Below are 21,464 nucleotides of genomic sequence, written 5' to 3'. Positions count from 1 at the left end.
AAGCCTTATGGAAAATCCCACCCATAAATGGACATACACAGCTGCTCAATTCACCTACAGCTGACACACAACCCCCCTGGAACAGAATGAAACAGTTCTATTGCCCCACACAGCAGATGCTAGTGACATGGAAAGAGAAGAATACAGTATTGCACAACAGTTTAGGACAGGAAGTTCCAAAGAAAATTGAAGCAGTTGAAATGGCAGGGAAAAATGCAGGTTAGCTAACCAGGAATGCTCGGTGCAGCAAAGGACTGGGGTGTTATATTTACAGTTTAGAAAGAAATCACTGAAAACACAGAGCTTGAGCATTTGCAAGTGTCCATTTTATTTCATAACACAGAATTAACTAAAGCCAGCCCAAGCCAGCTGGGCTGACTCCTAGGGTGTGTCTAAACTACATAGATTAGGCTGTAGATTAGATGTAGATTAGGCTGATCGACAAAGAGAAATGAAGCCACGATTTAAATAATCGTGGCTTCATTTAAATTTACATGGCTGCCGCGCTGAGCCGACAAACAGCTGATCAGCTGTTTGTCGGCTCAGCGCGCTAGTCTGGACGCTCCCGCGCTGACCTGAACGTCCTTTATTGACCTCCCCGTTATGCCTCGTAGGATGAGGTTTACCGGGGAGGTCGATAAAGGGCTTTCATGTCAGCAGGGGAGCGTCCAGACTAGCGTGCTGAGCCGACAAACAGCTGATCAGCTGTTTGTCGGCTCAGCGCAGCAGCCATGTAAATTTAAATGAAGCCGCGATTATTTAAATTGCGGCTTCATTTCCCTTTGCCAAACAAATAAATCTACATGGCTTCGTCGACGGAGCCATGTAGTTTAGACGTACCCTTAGTGACCTAACTCAGTTACTATAACAAGAAGATCTATATCTACAACCCAATACACAACAAGGAGGATTGGGAGCACTGTTAGTTTTGGTGGCTAAAAACTCCCTCAGAGGCTACGAAAGAAGACTGCAGGCTTCTTTTGGAAAAAACTTTTCCGGAAGAAATTTTCTGAAAAAACCTCTTCTGAAGAGGGTTGCCAGGTGTCCGGTATTCAACTGGACAGTCAGTTTTTTGTGCCCTCTGTCCAGTAAAAAAAAATCAGAAAATACTGGACACGTGCAATGTCCGGTATTTTCTGCTTTTCTGGCTGGGTGCCTGATGGAAGCCTGGTGGGGCGGGGGGACTGGCTGGGGAGGCGGGGCTTCGATCAGCACTGGGAGCCCTCAGCTCAGCTGGTTGTATGCGGAAGCCTGACAGGGGCGGGGGGAGTGGCTGGGGGATCGCGATCAGTGCTCCAATCCGTTAACATTGCTTAAGCCTAGCTCTCCTGCCCATTATTGTATTCACCTTCTGCTTTATGTGGCAATTTGCCTGGTTTCCCTCAGGTAAGGCTCATTCTGAGATCAAATAGGCTTAGCACCAGACTTTCCAGCCCTCAGAACAAGCCACTCTGTGATACTGGGTTCCCCTCACAATTCTGTTCATAGTATAGTATAGGGCCTAAGAACCCTGTGTCAAATTTATCCTTATTTGAGCACATACAGAGAAAGCAACTGAGGCAGTGACATTACCTAAACACATGCATATAAAGGAGAGTTAAGAAAAATGTGTGCTTCTTTGTAAGATTGCTTAAATACTGCTAAGTGATAAGTAACTGCAGAGGCAGAATAATACAAGCATTCAGTAGGGAAATTATTTATTTTATTATGATGAAAAGAATAAGCCCAAATAGCTCTTTGGACAAATTTAATTACTAGATTTGAGAGCTCTTAATCTATATCAAATTAAACAATTTCATGGCCTTTAACATTTGGTTTGGAAGTTTCAAGACAACTGCAGCACTTATTTTTCAGCAAACCAGAGAGAATTTTAAAGCACTTCAATTCAGTACAGTATTCTCTAAAGAATCACCAGCTCAAAGTATAATTATGCATAAAAAGAAAGGTGATAAGGTTTTAGTTTATGAACATGCGAGAGAGTTTTAATGTTGACCCAGCTATAGAAGGGAAAATAATGATCAATATTAATCCAACAACAACTAATGGTATAACTATATTTTACAGTGTACAAATAGGGTTGCCAAGTGTCTGGTTTTTGCTTGGACAGTTCAGTATTTTGCCTTCCATCCGGTAAAAAAACCCCAGAGAATGCCAGACATATAAAATGTCCAGTATTTTCTGTTTTCCTCAGATGGATAGCCGGGATTGTCTGCGAGGGCGAGGTAGTGAGGAGCGTGATAATATTCTTTGTTGGTCTTTTTTTTTTCCTCAACCAATTTTTCCCTGCCTGTTTGGGATTTTTTATGAAGTTATCTGGCAACCCTACTTCTGAAAGAGTGCATCCACATGCAAAAGCGCATCGAAAAAACAATCTGCTTTTTTGAAAGACAGTGTTCACACTGATTGGATGTTATCTCACATTTAAGGCCACCCGGAACCAGTTCAGGCAGGGCTTTAGGTCACCAGTTGCTTCTGAGTGCTGGTGCCGAAGCCTAGACACACGCTTAAAGGGACCCCCTGGACAGCTGTTTCTCTGCTTCTGCTACATGTTCAAGGGACAGCAAAGTTCTCACAACACCTGCTTTGGTTGCCCTGCTTTTTTGGACGCCACAGCTTTTTTGTTAGTGCCATGCAGCTGGAGCTGCCCCACGGCATGTGATGGCCCCACACAGCCATACTGCAGTCGTTTGTGCAGGCTACCTTCCTGGCCCTGCATGAGCCTGACTCACAGCTCATTCTGGAGACCCGCTCCCTGTGTGGGGGAGCAAGACTTGTACAACTGAGAGGCATTTTTGGAGGCTGTGCACTAGTTCTGATTGGTGGAACCAGCTGGCCATGGAGCAGTGGGATGACCAGCAGTGGCTCCAAAACTTCTGCATGCGGAAGGCCACCTGTTTGGAGCTGTGTGCTTGGCTCGCCCCTACTCTCTGACAACCCGACACCCATCTGCATCCTGCCATCCCCCTGGATAAGTGGGTCGCAATCGCAAACTGGAAGCTCACCACCGCCGACAGCTACCAGTTGGTGGGCAACCAGTTCGGCGTGGGGAAGTCCACCATTGGGGCCCTCCTCATGGAAGTAAGGCACTCTCAGGCTGCAGTCCCTGCATGGGTGGGAGGGAGGGGAGTCCTGGAAAAGGGGTTCTCTAGGGAAAGTGGGGTTGGGGAGAGCACCATCCCCGAGGAGTTGTGTCGTCCTGCCCTCACACAACTCTGCTGCTAGGGGGGTGGCCTCATAGGGGGTAGGATGGGAAGGGAAGGAAGGAGGCAGCCACCTCCTAAGGGCTCAGGCACTCCCTCTCATTCTCTGTTTTGTGTGTTTGTTTGTCTCCTTCTGCAGGTGGTGAGGGCCATCAACTCCATCCTGCTGCACAGGGTCATCCACCTGGGAGACCTGGACCCAGTCGTCACAGGATTTGCAGCCCTGGGGTTACCAAACAGTGGTGGAGCCCTAGAGGGGACCCACATCCTGATCCACACACCTGAACACTGAGTGACTCAGTATTTCAACTGCTAGGGCTACTTTTCAATGGTGCTGTAGGCCCTGGTCAACCACCGTGGACAGTTTACAGACATTTTTGTTGGGTGGTTGGGCAGGGCACATGATGCCTGCATCTTTTGTAACTCCAGCCTCTATGGCAAGCTGGAGGCGAGCACATTCTTCTCCTGCTGCAACTTTGCAGTTGGGGACGTGCAGATGCCACTGTGCATCATGGGAGATATGGCGTACCATCTGATGCCACAGCTGATGAAGCTATACACTGGCCACATGGACCCCAGCAGGGACCAGTTTAACTCCCACCTCAGCCAAGCGAGGATGCAGGTGGAGTGCACTTTCAGCTGCCTCAAGGTGCATTTCAGGTGCCTCCTGATCCGCCTTGACGTGGGGGAGCACAAAATCCCTGAGGTCATCTCAGCATGTTGTTTCCTCTACAACATTGTGGAAGGCAGAGGCCAGCTGCAAGGGGAGACCCTTTGGAAAACCTCTGGTGGAGATCTTGATAGTAGGGGCAAGTGTGGGGTCCTGCCCCAGAGTGCGAGCTGCGCTCTCTGGCCCTCACATATCCCTGGCGGAGCTCCTTTACCTTACTCTGGACCTGTTCTAAGGTCCAGGGTAGGCATCCCGGCTCCGCAAAGGATTCGGCCATCCGGCCATAAATCTCCGCATTGCGGCATCTGGAGCAGAGATCTTGTAGTGTCTCCTCCTCGCCCCACAGCTCGAGGAGGGACAGGATCTCTGCTCCAGACCATGAGGGCGCCCACTGCTTGGTACCTCTCGGTGGTATCTGGGAGCCCTGGTGCTGCTCCCTGAGAGAGCCAGGGTGATCTCAGGGGGCTTGTGGCTGTGCCATGGGTGAGCAGGCTTGTGGCAGGGAGAGCCATGCAGTCAGGGTGCTGCTCCAGGGCCGGCTTCCTGCCACCTGGCTTGTCCAGGGTGCCTGCAGCTTTAAGAGGGGCCAGCAGACAGGAACTATAGAGTTGTGATTACTTGGGACCAAGTGGCCACCAGGGCACCTGTGCTATTCCCTGGAGGCCTCTTCTTATGAAAAAACACTCTTCCCTGTTCACACACGTCTTTTTCCAAGTGTTCTTTTGGAAAAAGGCTTCTTCCTCATAGAAAGAGGTTTACCGCTATCGGAAAAACTCCTCTGCTCGTTCAATTTTTTTTCGAAATAATGCAATAGTAGTGTGGATGTAATTGAAATTTTTTTGGAAAAACAGTCGTTTTTCCCAAAAAAACTCTGTAGTGTAGACATAGCCTCGGAGTCTGGAAGAGGCTGAGGGACAAAACAATCAGGCAGAATCACTGCTTAAAGACTGCTGCACACCACCACTCCCCTCCCTCACAGTGACAGTGGTTCTGCATATGACTCTTGTTTGAGTACTGCTACCTCAGCAGGGGAATGATGGGTGACAGTTCAAATAACTAGAACTACTCAAAATGCTTCATTCCAAGTGGAGGATTTTAAACAACACCCTCCCCCACAATATTCCCCCCTCACACCCAAAAACAAACTCACTCCAAAGCCTGGCCTTTTTTCAAAATTGAAAATGTTCATGTTTTCAGAATTTTCAAACCTTTTCCCCCAACATCCCATATCTGGATTTTTAAAATGTTTTGGTTTGTATGTAAGGATCAATCATTCTTGGTCAGGGCCAAGGCATATTCATTTGTGAGGGAAGCTTGCAGGGCTGCTGACTATGCTACATTTGCTCTAGGGATAGACAGAGAACTCCAGTCACTGACAGCTCTGTGGCCTTCAATTCAGCAAATTCCATCAGAATTACACTCACTTAGTGAAGAAGAAATAAGGACGAGAAACTCTAACATTAACATACCATAGGTTATAAGCAGGAATGAGCTTCTCTTAGTCCAACTGGTCTCCATTAGCACTTTGCCAGTGAAGGGCAAAAATAACCTGGGCGCTTTTTATGAGCATCCCCTGCATCTGAGAGCTGTTATTATTGATCAAGTTTTTACTGGCTTCACCAATTCATGATCAGCTGTTTACAGTAATGGGAAACATCTGTTTTTATTTCTCCTTCTATATGCTTGTGGTTTAACTCAGCACAATACCATCTCCTACCGTCTCCTACCTGACTCACTGATATAACTCCTCTGATATTACGAGTGGGCAGAGGGCACAGAAAAATAGCACAGTTCATGATTGATTAGAAGAATGGGAGAAGTCAAGCTAATCAGACAGCAAAATATTTGGTAACCTCCCCTCTCCAGCCCCTGTTCCTCCCAGAAAACAGACAAGTGGGGTCACCAGCCTGAGGTATTGCCCTGGAGAAAACAAGGATCATAGATCTTTGCTTTTATGAGCCCTTCATAGCTGATTCATTGCAAGAATTTGCTCCTAGATATTATGCTGATACCTCAGGAAGCTCAGAGAAATGCTGCCATGTAATTAAAACATTTCATCCCCTGGAACTATTCTACAATAAAACTAGTAGTCCTTGGCTCTCCCCATCTAATGGGATTAATTAGATCCAAGCCAGCAAGTGAGAAAATTATTTTCCTTTGTCTTGTTCCTAACATGCCTGTTTACTAGGTGAATCTGTGTTATAAAAGTTAAAGTTTGCCTCCAGTCACTTGTGCACATTCTAACCTGAAACAGGTATTTTGGCTATTCACCACAGATGCTGAGATTTGGAGCAACCAAACTGCACTGTGGGTTTCAGTGGGGAATTGGCTCTGATCACACAAAGTTCCAGATCACAAGCTTATTGAAAGAAAAAAGGCTACAGGCCCCAACACAAAAGTTGTAGGTACCAAATGATATGCATGCCAGAACTTGGGAAGCAGTAATTTAGCCACTTTGTTGCTGAGTGATTGTACACAGGCCAATATACATACTACATACCAGGCACATGGGTTTGAAATGCTTAAGAACAGTCCAGACCTGGTCTTTCATTTACACAAAGACTATTAACACCACTCGAGTGATGAAAAGGGGCCTTAGCCACTTTAAGACCCCCTTCCACTGACAGAATACAGGCAGTCCCCGGGTTACATGGATCCGACTTACATCGGATCCCTACTTACAAACGGGGTGAGGCAACCCCGCACTAGCTGCTTCCCCCCAGCAGGCCAGGGAGACACGAAGCTAGCGCCCCTCCCCCGCCCTCTCCCCCCGAGCAGACCAGGGAGACGCGGAGCGGCTTTTCTCAGCAGACACCTCAGCTTGAGAATAAAGGACTGAGGGAAGTGAGGTGTGCGAGAATAAAACTGAGTTCTGGAGAAATATTTGGCTAGAGTTTCCCCTACAATATGTACCAGTTCCGACTTACATACAAATTCAACTTAAGAACAAACCTACAGTCCCTATCTTGTATGTAACCCGGGGACTGCCTGTAGTTTTAAGGGCCTTAGTATAATTCAGGATCTGACCCAATTCAAGATTCCTTACTCTGGAGAACGCTCACTCCCACTGTAAAAGATAAGGAATAAGAAAGGGTATGTGTACACTAGCCCCCTAGTTCGAACTAGGGAGGCTAATGTAGGCATTCGAAGTTGCAAATCAAGCCTGGGATTTAAATAATCCTTTGTTGTATAGGGTCATGCCAATTCACTTTCAGAATATGATCTGAAGAAGTGGGTCTGCCCCACAAAAGCTCATCACCTAATAAACCATCTTGTTAGTCTTTAAAATGCTACATATTTTTTTTCCTTTTGTTTTACCAAGATCAGACTAACATGGCTACTTCTCTATTACAAAATGAAGTGTTTCAGTTTAGTTTGGGGAGGGTTTTTTCCCCTTCCTCCTTGGATATTTGGGCTTCTTTCAAACCTGAAATGCAAAATGAAACTGAGGGTGTAAATCCATGTTACTCAAATAAAAAAGTTTGATAGAAACCAAAGAATCAAGTTCCATACTGTATTATCAACTTTAAATTAAGTTCCCGTCAATGTCCTTCAAAAATCACAGACAGCTGCAAAGAGAGTGAATGCTAAGTTGAGCAAACAAGATTTTTTTTCCCCACTTTGCAAGGTTTCATGTTCTCACAATATGTTGTTGTTTCAATCAAAGGACATTTTTCCATTGCTAACCCAGCACACTTTATTTTTGCAGGTAAAATGATGAAGATGCACCAGAACAGAAAAAATGTATCAATCTTCACTTTTCCCTGAGTGAGAGATACCGATGGGGGAACTTAAAGTTTTGGAAATTTGTTTGAGTCAGTATAATTGGGCTGGAAATCATATGACAATAGGCCCATTGACTGAACTGTTTGCTTCCAGTCAGATCAGGAAAAGTCTCATCTAGAGTTTCACTGTCCTACTTCTGGGAGAAATATGTAGCAAGGTGCAACAGAAAAGATTACGGAGGAGAAAGCAACTATCTGGAGGAGAAGGAAACTCACACAAGCTACTCTCCGTTCCCAGCAATGAGACTCATCAATAAAGCTCAGCAGCCAGCATAGGACACAAATTCTAGCTTGATTTCTCTTTTCATGGCCGTAGTTTAGAGATCCAAGTGTTTGTGAAGGAGACTCCATCTGCAGGTTGTGACAGGATCAAAACCACTCATTCTGATCAAACAAAAACCAATAATAGACCCAAGTTAGGAGAAATCAGTGCTTCATGCCCAGCAGCGAGACAGGTCATGGCATAGATGAGCCCTTCATGGACTGCAATAACTCAACAGGGCCAATTTTTCCAATCACATTTTAAAATACATAAGTACTTTGGGACTGTTTCATGAATCAAGGGGTTATTCCCTGTTGGGAAGAGGAGGGGTTGTTCACAGCTAACACACTCCTTCTCGTTTACATTTTAACTGCCAGATCTAGTCTTGATGGGACCCAGGCATGAGGGGCTTGTAAATGCTGTGATGGAAGGGGTGAGGGTTTGGAAGAGGAATGGGGGAGGGGTGGGATATGAGTGATCTCAGACACACAACACTCATTCCGAGCACCCTTTCCAAACAGGAAGTCTCCTGCCAGCAGTATAAAAGGAGGGATCTGTGCAGTCCACAGAAAGCTGCATATTTTGCCCTTTTAAGGGACTTCTTGTTTGACAACTCAGGAGTTTATTTGTGTTTTTAAGGGCTGCATTTTCCCACTTAATGTGCACAATAAACTGTATTTTGAGCGTAAATAAGTAAAGCTCTTTGCAAAGTCAGGCTTCTCTGGGGACAAGACAAGGAATAGGCCCAAAGGCAGGTGAACTGAGTCACGGGATGCCAGATCAGCTGCAACACAGCTGATCTTTGTCCCAAATGCTATTGCTGTACATTTGTCCTAACCTGCCACAGAACCCTTTCTCCTGTTTGTTTGCCAGATTTCCTTTGGAGAGATCAAGTGTATGGGCTAGAAAAGTGACTTCAGAGGTCAGTTGCTTAGGGAGACTAACACAGCATCATGTCAAGCCAACAGCACTTCATGCACATCCCACATAGAAAACACACAGTCTGCCTGTATCCGTGAATGTTTGGCACAGCATGCGTCCCGTACTCCCCAACCTGGATTATTTTATCTAGATCACCCTTCCTTCCCAAGGGCATTGGCTATTTTTTTCATGCAGTGAGAGGAAAAGGGGCAAGACATGGTGAGAGGGGTCCCATTCACAGCACTTGTGAAATGCCCACACTCCCTTGCTGTCCATGTCAAAGCTAACCAGTAATGACTGGGATGTGTCTTTGGGATCTCACTGGAGTAGGCCAACAGCCAACCTAAGTTTGGAATCCAGTCTCTGACAGTGGACCATGCCAGGAAAGGCAAACACCCCCCCATACCAGCAAGGGAGGGGATGTGTTGTCTCTTTGTACCTGGTGAGCAGCATTATGCCCTGTATGTGTTCACAAGAGCGACTCAAAAGAGAGGTTGCCCTTTTCCATTCCACTCCCTCAGGGTCTGCTCCTTGTCTAATGTTCCAGGCCAAAGATGGAGTTATAATGATAATTATACTTACTTCACATCTCCTAAAAGCATCCCCAAACTATTAGCCAAATTCTCATGATCTCTCCTGCAATCTAGGACTGAGATATTCCATTGATGACTGCAAAGTTATTGCTTATTGGCCTTGGTGTAACTGCATTCAAAATATGTTCCCATGCCTGCAGATCTTTTCACCAAACTCCAAAACGCTGCAACATTTGGAGAGCATGGAGGTGTCATTACCCCCATGGAAATTTGACCAGGATACTGGGGGTATAAAAGAATGTAATGAGATCTTTAATCATTAGCAGTGGCCCAGACTTCTGCTTTCTCTCTTGTGTCTAGAAGAGAGCATCTGTTCACCGGGACCTGGGCTTGAGACCCCACAGCACAGCTATCAAACTTTTATTGCCATTTGTTAGGGAAGACGTACAGAGCTCACATGAGTAACGTGGTTATCCCAAACTCATAGCAGTCAAAGCTTTCCAGCACTCCATTCCATCGTATAACCTATATTTAAAACAGCAGCATTTTCCAAGTTCACATCCCGGTCCCCTGCTGGAGTTCCACACTGACTCAGAGGTGTGACATTCCACCTACATATTATTATAACACTAACTGTAGACAAACGAGATGTATGGAGGGTTTTAAAATATATATATTACTGAGAATTAGTGAGTGAAACACAAAGTATTTTTAAACTGGATCAGGTAGAGAAGGTGAGTTTGAATAGGAATACTGCCTCTCATACCTGGGCTTGCCAGTCAGAGGGTACCAGGACCCTTACATTTTTAATTACCACTAGAGTGTGTTTTTAAAAAGTGATGACATTTGCCCTTTTACATTAAAAAAAAAGGGGGGAGGGACCTGGTATTTTTTTCAATAAAATCCCCAGAAATGGTTTTGTTTTTTCCTCTTTCAAAGCCAAATTAGAAAAAAAGGGATTAAATAGAAGGCAGATGATGGGGGAAAATAGTAGGAAATAATCCCCCTCCCTACACATACCCCTTTCCTCACTGAAAATTATTAAGAAGAAGTTTGGCAAAAAACTATCCTCTCCAAATCTATGGAAAGAAAAAAAATTAAGTCTCAAACATATTAAGTGAAAACTACCTTTTCTTGACCACTTCAATGATTCTATACCCTTTCAAATGTGCTATAAAAATAGCAAACATTTGGTATCTGCTTCTAGACAGTTGTAATGAGAATCAATCGGAAAAAATGCTCCCTGGAGGAGTCCAACTATAACACATGAAATACCCGGCCCTCCTGTTCTTGGCTGTACAATCTTGGCCTTTTCTACAACACAGAACAGCTCACTGTCATTTGAGATGGTAACTTCAGTCCTTGCTTTCACCCACTGCCTAGTCTATGGCTACGTCTAGACTGCAGCTCTTTTCTGGGATCTCCCGGAAAAGTTATGTGCCGTGTCTAAGGAACACGTCTGCTTTTTCGGAAAAATTTCTGAAAAAGCGGATGCATTCTTTTACCATCTCTGTAAACCTCATTTCACGAGGAAAAAGGGATGGCTTGAAAGAAGATTTTTTCCAAAATTTGGCACCACATAGATGTGCCAAATCTGTGAAAAGCCTCTTTCGAAAGAAAAGCGGAAAAAGATACGCAAATTGAGGTTCGCAATTTGCATATCTTTTTCCGACTTTTCTTTGTAGTGTAGGCATAGCCTCTGGTTTGGCTCATGTTGGGAGGTGAGATCTGGAACTTTGCCTGAGATCTAATTATAACGATTGTCCTCTTTCTTTGACAGGGAGTACGTGTTCGTTTCTAATCCACTTGGCTCGTGACCAAACAAAATTAACCTAATCCAATTTCCCCAAGACTTATCAGATGGATTAGCCACATGTGACGAGATAGGACTCTTACAGGCAATTGTAGTGTCTCTCTCTAGGGCAGCCTCTAAATCCCTTCTTCAGTCTGCTGGGAGGAGAGGAGACAGAAACATCTTTTTCTTGTTCACAGAAATTATGTTCCATAAGCAAAAGGTCCAGAACAGTATGTGCTCACTCTGTACAGAAAGTCACAAACTTAAAGCCATGTGCTAACTCAGCAGTTGCGAGCAAGTTTTTCTCTTCACTGTTCTGTCAGACAGAGCTTAGGTCTGATAAATGTCCAGAGAATTCTTTGTTCAACTGTTGTCACTGCAAAGGCTGGGAAGGAGATTCCCGTACCTGAGTTGTTCTTTTTAGGTGATAAATCTATGGAACTTTCCCAGACTGACCCCCTCAATAGAGGCAGTTTTGGATCAAATTGATAAACAATAATAAGTCCCCAGGGCTACCTGGTAATTCACCTAAGAGTTCAGAAGGAACTCTAATATTACACTGCAGAATTTCTAACTATGGTATCCAATTCCAAGAGGCTTTGGTGAGGGAAAGAGAAAGCAAGCACCATGGCTCAAAGCTACACAGTGGGAGATTCAGGATTAAAGCCAATTTTTTTTCCATCTTTTACCCTGTGCTCTGTTTTGTAGGCCAATTCAATGCTCCAATATATGGATAATCTATCAGTACATTCCAGAGCATGTTCTGATTACCACAGGGGACTTCTTATGTATGTTAAAGCACTTTAAGCCAGATTCAGCATGGGATAGTTTGGACCAGAGGCAGATGCTTGATCAAAATGGTTTGATCATAAATAGGAACTCCTAGATTGCTATCATCCCTCATGAAAAGTAATTTCTGGGTTCAAAGTGTACAGAAAGCACTTAAACAGTCCATTACAAGTAAAATATTCACTTAAGAGGGATGCTTACCACTTCCTGAAAAGTGTACCTAAAGCACTTGCATGGGAGGACAAATACTCAAACAAAATAGGATGGGTGGTTGCGGGGGGAGAAGAGTGAAACTTCGCACTGAAAAGCAAAGGAGGTTCATTACAGCACTACTGATGCATTTCCTAAGCTGGTCTGCAGTGCCTATAGCTAGCTATACCACCAGAAAACAAACCTTAGTTCTGAACATACTGCATAAGTACTACATTTTAAGTTGAATCGCTGATTTCCCCTCCCCACCAAAGTTAGACTCTCCTGGAAAAAGAAGCCAGACAACCAGTCCGTCCACCTAAACTTTTACAGCTCTGCTGTACTTGCCTTGTGCAACTCCTTCACAAGGCAAATTCAACTCATCACTTATCCAGTGATGAATTTTTCTATTAAGGCACAGATGGTTGAGAACTTCAGAGATTCCATGGTACCTGTAACTTCTCACAGGAATAGAGTACATTTTATATTACTGGGTAGGCTATGAGATTTATGCCTGAAAATCTATTGCCTATGCAAGCGGAGGACCAAGGAGCTGTTGGGCAATATACAGATCAGCATATAAAGACAGAACTACAGCCAGCCCCTGACTTATGAACGGGTTACGTACCAAACACTAGGTTGTAACTCAATCTGTTTGTAAGTCAGATTACATTCACTTACATCATGGCCGCGCTGTTTGTAAGTGCGGATTTCGTTTGTAACTCGGTTTCCGGCTGTATAAGAGGTTGGTCGTAAATACGAACGGTCATAAGTCAATGCGTTCGTAACTTGGGGACCGGCTGTATATCAGCCAAAGTATATCATCTACAGATTATACTTGTTTACATGATAAAGAAATATGCTGAAATGTAAATAGGCCTAAAAATCTGTTTCCTAAAAATAGACTTGACAATCAATAGTCAAAGTGAGGCTGGGTAAAATGTGAATGAATGAAGTAAGACTTTAGAAACAAGCTAGAGATAAGTTAGGGCGTAGAACCAAAACATGGTTACAACATGACCAGAAGATCACTGGTTTTACAAGCATTTAAATACAATGTTAATATTTTGGAAAATGCCATCTCTATGGATAGCTAATATAGTATGGCACATACACAGATATAAATCAAGATGATGCTTGCTATTAAATAGCCAATGAGAAAACAGAAAATATGTAATTGTTGTAGAAGAAACAGATATGCTAAAAGGTTGCTGAATGCTAATTAGGAGTTTTAAAAGTGACGATAAAAAGTAGAATGCTAATTTTAGGGTAGGCATGCTTATCTGCCAATGTGTTGTTGGAGAAAGGATTATATTAAACTTCCAATTCAGGGAGTGATCACCCTGAGATTTTATGGTTATATTGTAATGCTCATTTGCTTTTACTATTTTATCTAAATAAAGTCTTTAATTTGATCACTTGTGGTGTCATTCACAGTCCTCTGCTAAATTAAGTTATTTAAACTGCCCTGGAAGAACAAACTAAAGAACTCAGTTTGGTTTTTATTCCTAATTAGAACTAAATCAAAGTATACAACGGATGCTTTAAAATGTGGCAGCTGTTAATGACTATTGACATTATGCTTTCAGTGTCCTCAAATCTAATGTTATTTTTGACTCTGTCCTGATGCCAGCTCGCCAACTAAGAATAGATATAAAGAGTTGCAAGAGGCATGCCTTATTGTCTGGAAAAACCTCCCTTGCTCTGTCAGCAAAGCATGCAGGACTCTCATTCTTCTGTTAACTTTATCGCCAATTCAGAATGCAGCTATAAAAAACAGATTTTAAAATAAACACAAATCTAGATTCAGGAGCATGAAAGAGGAGGGGAAAGAAAGGTTTAGTGGATAAAACAGAGAGTCAGGACTCCTGTGTTCTCTATGCAACTCTGCTAAGGATTCTCTGGCCTTGGCCAATTCTCCTCCCTATGCCCTGGTTTCCTTATCTGTCTAATATGGACCATAATATTTCTCTACCTCACAGGCAGAGCTAGGTGATCAATTCATCTGAGGAATTACGTCTTTTCTCCATTAATTAATTATTTTAATTTTCAAATATATTTATTATTTATACCTGTTCAACACTATGCAACCTTTGGATCATTTACAAACTATTGAGTTGATCTACATTTACAAACTCAGTCTTGGATCTCCTCAGCCAGAAGACTCTCAGTTACAGCGTACCATTCTGCGGACTTCAACAACTCTAAATTAGAGCTCATTTAATCCACATTAACAAAAGAACTAAGAGGAGATATCCCTATCCACCTATCCAGGCAGAGGCATGCTCCTCATCACCTTTGTGCTTTGTGGTACATCTACACTAGTGCTGGAAAGTGTCTTTTCCAGCACACATTGACATGCTAGAATGATAAAATTAGTTACGGTGGCATGAGCATCAGCACCTCTCCCTCACCCTAAAGTATGTGCCTAGCGTCTCACAGGATCATACCTATGACAGCTAACCATTCCTTCTGATCATGCCAACTACATTTTTACTTTTACTGCACTAGCTCAATCCAGTCTAGTGCAGGTAAATCTTCTCAAGATGGAAATTACATCTTCCAACTCCAGTGTAGCTGTATTCCAAGTTATCAAAGACAGAGCTGGAGGAAGGAACAGATATTAGACTGAACAGCTATGGACAAAGCTAAGTTTCCCATTGCAGTTATTAGTGGGTATGAACGTCTGTTTCTTTTCCCACCCTAAATTATTTCATTGCTTATGCACATTCATAGATTCCAAGCCCAGGTGAGACAGCTGTGATAATCTAAGTCGGACCTTCTGTAGAACACACACAGGCCATAGTACTTGCTTAAAATAATTCCCAGAACAGAGCTTTTAGAAAAGCATCCAATCTTGCCAGTAATGGAGAATCTACCACAACCCTTGCTACATTGTCTCAAAGGTTAACTGTACTCACTTTTTAAAACATCCGCCCTATTTCCAGTCTGAACTTTTCTAGCTTCAGCTTCCAGCCATTGGATTATGTTACTTACACCTTTCTCTGCTAGACTGAAGAGCCCATTATTAAATACTTGTTCCTTGTGGTGATATTTATAGGCTGTAATCAAATCATCCCTTAACATTCTCTTTAATTAAGCTAAATACATTATGATGAGCTCTTGAAATCTATCAAAGTATTTTTCCAATCCTTTAATCATTCTCTTAGCTCTTCTCTGAACCTTCTCCAATTTATCAACATTCTTTCTGAGTTCTGAGCATCAGAACTGGACAAAGTATTCCATCAGCAGTTACACAAGCAGCAAATAGAGGTAAAATAACCTCTCCACTGAAAAGTCCCCTGTCTATGGATCCCAGGATCACGTTAGCTCTTTTGGCATGTTCAACTGATTATCCATGACAACCCCCAAATCTTTTCAGTTACTGCTTCCCAGGATAGAGTCCTTCATCCTGTAAATATAGCCTACGATCTTTGTTCCTAGATGTATGTTCACATTTAGGCATATTAACATGCATTATTAGCATGTGCCCAGTTTACCAAGTGATCCAGATTGCTCTGAACCAGTGACCTGTCCTCTTCAGAATTTACCACTCTCCAGTTTGTGTCATCTGTAAACTTTATCTGTGATGATTTTAAGTTTTCTTCCAGTCATTGATGAAAGTGTTATAAATAGCATAAGAGTAAGAACCAATCCCTGAGGGACACTACTGGAAAAGATACCCAGTGTTCATGATTCCCTATTTATAATTATGTTTTGAGATCTAGCCATTAGCAGGTTTTTAATCATTTAGAATGTCCCATGTTAATTTTATATCCTTCTAGTTTCAATCATGAAGTACCAAGTCAAACACCTTACAGAAATCTGAGTCCTAGTCACAGTAGGAGGTTAGGTCGAAGTTAGCCATGTTCAGTTGATTTTATAACTAATGCGTCTACACCACCAAGCCAATACATCAGTATTATTACCTTTATCAACCAAACTTATATTGTCAGCAAAAAGACATGTTTGCCATCATCCAAAGGTCTATGGATCAAATTCTGATGTCACTTCCCAGTGCTGGAATCCATGGGATTACATTCGTTTGAATGTGAGACATTTTTCAAAATTCACCATTAGCCCTCTCCCTTCTCTTCACTGTCTACACCATCATCACCATTTTTCTAGTTATCAAACCTGGGTATTCTCTCCAAATCTTTTATTTTCTCCCCACATCAAAGTTCTGGCTCTGTTATCAGGATCATCTTTCTTTCCCTCAACTATGATTCAGTTTTCTTGCTTCCTCACCCAAGCCATTTTCTTCACATAAAATTCAAGTTCCTTGTCCTAAATCTTCTCCCATGCTTTGTTTCACTAAACTTTCTTCCTAAGTTTTCTTTTTTCTCCCTTGCCTCACTCCAGTCTTCTTTGCTTTCTTTCATGCCAACTCTTATGCCCAGAACAACTTCCAGTTCCCAGTTACTGCACTTCAAACTCCAGTACTCCTCTCTTAAAAAACAACCTCCTGAAAATTCACCGATCCCATGACACAATCTGTAAAGTCTGCACCCCACTATATTTGTTCTGTTTTTATTGTATTATACTTTGTTGTCCCAGCTGGTGCCCTCAAGTTGCAAGCCCGCCAGAGGACGGACTTTGTTACATATTTAACCCAGTTAAGTTGCTCTACAGTGCCATGTAGAATTATGGTACTATACAAATAACAATAAACAGTAGGTAATCATAATATTTTCACCCACATTGGAATTTGTCTAGGACTCTGGAGTTCATACACCTAAAATGAAGAGTTTGTTTGGGGCAGGTTTAGCCAAGCCCACCAGTTCAGTGTAAAGTTATATAATGGCTACAGATGGATCGCTTTATGCTTTGTGAAATACAGAAATTAATGGAATGGTTGTCATGACCACATTTGTGGCAACATTAACTTCATGGCTGTGTCCAGACTCAGGGGTTTTTTCGAAAAAAGTAGCCTTTTTTCGAAAAAACCTCACCTGCGTCTAGACTGCAGCCGCGTTCTTTCGAAATTAAATCGAAAGAACGCGGCTTTTCTTTCGATGGCGGTAAACCTCATTTCACGAGGAAGAACGCCTTCTTTCGAAAGTTCCTCTTTCGAAAGAAGGGCCAGTAGGCGGTTCAACAGAGCGTGGATAGATATTGAAGGCCTCCTTTCACTCCCCGTTCCTGTACTGGCAACGGGAGGTGGTGGCCGATGGTGGGAGGCTGCGGTGCGATGGTGGGAGGAGAAGTTCCTCTTTCGAAAGACTCACTGGATGCTTTCTTTCGAAAAAGCAAGCCGCGTTTTCGAAAGTTCAACGTGCAGTCTAGACACTCTCTTTCGAAAGAGGCTCTTTCGAAAGAGGCTTGCAGTCTAGACTTAGCCCATGAGATTAACTTACATGGCATGTATCAGTGTTTTCTTGCAAGTCTCTGTGGAAGGTCTCTGGGAATCTATATGGCAAAAAACAAAACAAGGGGGAAAATCCCATCGATTTCACTGATGCTGTCCAAGGGCCAATCAGAAGCAAAGCCAGTCCCTCCACCATACAGTCACTTCAGACACTCTCCATCATCCCCAGACATTTCCACTGTTGCAAATGATCTTCTACCTAGAATGTTATTTTTAGGCCTGTCCAAAGAATCCACTGTAACATTACACCAGGGATGAGCAAAAGGACCTCCGTGGGCCGGATCCGGCCCACCAAGCAGGCTGATCTGGCCTGTGGAGGCCCTGTGGCTCCCCCACCCCAGGCCAATCAGAGTCCAGGGGCGGGGGAGTGTGTAAAACTTCCTACCATCCTGTGAGGAGCACGCTGCACTTCAAAGAACTATGCGTTCCTCATGGGGCAGGGGAGTCATCACGCACTCCCCATCTCCCTCTCAGGAGCACACGCAACTTCAAAGTGCCGTATGCTCACACAGGGCAAGGGCAAGACGAAGGGGCCTGAAACCTCCCCAAACCCTGCAAGGAGCAAGTAGCACTTTGAAGTGCTGCATGGTCCTCGCAGGGCAGGGGTAAGGCGGGAGGAGGCTTCGGGTGTTTCCCCCATCCCCAGGCCAATCAGGGTCTGGGGGCGGGGGAGCTGCATGAAACTTCCTTTGCCCTGCCCCGGCCCTGCGAGGAGTGTGCGGCACTTCAAAGTGCCACATGCTCCTCGCAGGGTGGGAGAGGCTTCGAGTACTTCCCCACCTCCAGACCCTGATTGGCCTGGGGGTGAGAGGAGTGTGTGAAGCCTCCTCCCGCCCTACCACCGCCCAGTGGGAGCCTAGGCGAAAGAGGGGGCAAAGGGGCTCCCCCACCCCAGACCAATCATGGTGTGTGGGTGGGGTAGCTCAGAAGCATCCTGGCCCTGCCTCCTTCCGGTTTAGACCCTGCCCCTTCCAGGCAGCATGGGGGCACTTCAAAAATTTTTGAAGTGGCCCTCAGCCAAAAATTATTGCCCACTCCTGCATTACAGCCACGATCACCTCCACAGTTTAATCAATTCTGCTGGAGGCATGCACAAGGATGCTGTGCTTGCAATTCAATGTGTCCCTCTGCTACTCAGCTGAGCGGGTCTAAATCACCTCTCCTGCAATCAATAAACTGAAGTAGTCTGGGTTTCCTCAGCTTCATTAGTTTCCTATTCTTCGTTAAATGGCACTAAAATGCCAAATCTAGCAACTTTACCTAAGAGAGGGTGCTAAAGACAAGATAGCATTGCTGAATGAAATCTCTCTCGCACACACATTCCTAGTCAGGACAAAAGCTCTGCTCCTTCCAAACACGCAGGACTCAACCTCCCCATCACTGGAAGTGGAATATAACAGTGTCACTTACACACGTACATGCAATTACTCCAAATACCATTACACCAAATTGTGACTGATATCACTGCTTTGAAGCCACAGATTGAATGGGTCTGCAAAATTGGAAAGGTGCAGTGGGGTGGAAATGTATGTTGCCTTCCTTGTTGTACTCCACTGGGTACAGAGGAAGTCAGTCTCACAGGCTGGCCAATCCTGATCTTTCATTAGCACCAGCAAACACAGCCTTTTAAAGAATGAATGAGCAAAGCACCATTCCCAAGAGCCTCCCTGTCTTGTCTGATTCATCTTGATCTTTCCATGCTATCACTATCCAAATATTTCCAGATGTGATGTCACTGTTTTGCAAAGGGATTTGGGAATCAAAATTGTGTTTATTTATTCGCTATCCTGGGTGCTCGAATCTTCCAGACAAAAATAAGCCACAGAGGGAATTAATGCTTTTTGCAGGGAAAAGGAACATTCTGTAAGAATTGCCAGTGTGCTCCAAGCAAAACAAACAAATGGTCGTGCTCCAATTATAGCTTCCCAAACTTCAGCCCCTTCCATGTGAATTGCTGTTTTCTTTTCCAGACAATTAGCAGAAGAATGTTTCATCCCTTGGTACAATGTCATCATTGCTGTACTGCATTTGACTCCTATTCTAACACTAGATCAGGAATCAGTACTTCTCTATCGGTTTGGTAAAGACTACCCAGGGAGTTTGCCCTAATCACAGCAATCAGTAGAAAGCCACACGTCACTGTCCCAGTTCACCCCCCAGTGTAATCAGGCAAATCTACTACTTGCCCTAGTGATACTTTCCTTCATGTCAAGCACAAGCATGCTCCATTGGTGCAAAAAACAGTGTTACCTTTCTCCCCTGATGGTTGTAGCAAGGGCAAGACCCCAATATCAGTAAGGCCTAAGTTGTTATCTCCTTTATATGACTGGTACAATATCCTAATAGCTACTGTTCTGCAAGGCCATGTGGAAAAGATGGGTCCGATTTGTGGACCCGCTCATTCCCCATTCTGGAGCCACTTAGTGCTGACTATTCTTTTGATGGCCATTTGCAAGACTAAGAATGTGTCTACACTCCAGTTGAACACCGCTGGCTGGCCAGCATGAGCTGACTCGGGCTTGCAGAGCTCAGGCTTTAGATCTGTTTGACCATGGTGTATACATCTGGGCTTTGGCTGGAGCCCAGGCTCTGAGAACACTGTGGGGAGGGGCCTGAGCCCTAACATCTCCACCACAGCTAAGAACTCCCACAGTCTGAGGCAGAGTCAGCTGTCACGGGCCAGCTATCGGAATTTAATTGCAGTGTAGATGTACCCTAAATTTAAGGAATTGGTGGGTCTCCATTTAATTCTTAGCACACAGATGTCTATTTTTAAAAATACATTAGCCTAAATGAATTGATGTGTCATTCTCATGTATAGTTTAAGCTGAAGATGGCTTGAGTCTCTAGTTTCTCTCTCAGTTCTAGCGATGGTTCCTCCAGAGCAAAGCTGACACATCTTGATAGTGTGAGGTGGCACCCATGCTATCCCAGTCTCTGGACAAATGCAGTGCTTCACACAGCAGAGCTGTCAATCTGGCACCAGCATTAAAATAATGAAATTAAGAAGAGGGTCAAACAAAGTATTTTATTCCAGCAAACAAAGTATTTACTTTCTTTAAGCGTTTTGACAAACACTAATCTGGGTTCAGTGCCCTGAAACCTCAAGATTACGTAAGTAGACTTGCGCTTGGAGCCAGCAACTTGGTGAAAATGCTGAACTTTTAACCTAATGCATCTTCATGAAGAATGGCTAGCTGGAGAGAGTCCTGCCTGATGGATTATTGGTGGTTTTCTGTGGACGTTTTTAAGTAGGCTCCAGATAAAATATTTTCTGGCTGCCCAGATACTTGCAGGGGCAAGAGATTACAGACCAGCTATGGAACGTCTAGGGTTACAGCCCTAGACTTAAAGCTTTGTATTTTGGGGCCAGTGAGTGTGGTTATGTGGATATACTAGAGTGAGCTCTCTGGAAACAGTGCTCAGAATGACACGGAAAAGAAATTGTACTGCCTAGAAAAATAGTTGGCCGCTGCTTCTCTGAGCAGTGACTGTCTTTGACAAATACTGTGATGCACACCACCCACTGCTAAGACAAGAAAAGCAAGCCCAGGAATACCTGGGGAAAGTACACCTGTAGTCAGCACTATTTGACTCCAAGGGGGTGGGCGGGCACAAGCCCTCCTGTGACAGGGCGCTTGCCCTGCACTGCCCTGTAAGGGCAAACCCCAGCCCGGAGCAAGGGTTGGGAGTAACACCACAGCTGAGGCAGGCCTCATTAATTAGGGCCCAGCTGGGGCCTATAAAAGGAAGGACTCCTGGAGGGAGGAGGAAGATGGGCTGCTGCTCTGGGAGGAGAGCAGGAGGGCCTAGCTGCTAGGGGAGCAGGAGGCTCCCTGGAGTGAAAGCAGTGCTGGGGAAGCAAGGCGGGGTGAGGAGGGCTTGGGCAGAGTAAGCTCCCAGGCTGCTGGGCCTGACACACGGCCCATGGAGTAACAACTACCCCCGGAAG

General features: G+C 44.2%; 1 protein-coding gene across 5 annotated transcripts in view; it reads right to left on the bottom strand.

Annotated features, from left to right (window-relative positions):
• The window catches only part of DAAM2 (dishevelled associated activator of morphogenesis 2), a 371,485-nt gene that overhangs the window by 208,375 nt on the left and 141,646 nt on the right, over window positions 1–21,464 (bottom strand). The window contains exon 2 of one of the 5 annotated variants that reach the window (XM_075925085.2): window positions 7,872–8,039. The exons of the other annotated variants lie outside the window; for them this stretch is intronic. The gene's annotated coding sequence lies outside the window, so the exon portion shown is untranslated. The remainder of the gene's footprint in view (window positions 1–7,871; window positions 8,040–21,464) is intronic. 5 annotated transcript variants of the gene reach the window in all.

This window comes from Pelodiscus sinensis, chromosome 3 (genome assembly GCF_052426305.1).
Source record: "Pelodiscus sinensis isolate ZL-2025 chromosome 3, ASM5242630v1, whole genome shotgun sequence".
Classification (NCBI taxonomy): Eukaryota; Metazoa; Chordata; order Testudines; family Trionychidae; genus Pelodiscus; species Pelodiscus sinensis.
Note: the sequence above shows the minus strand (reverse complement) of the source record. Positions and strands in the feature narration are given on the sequence as shown.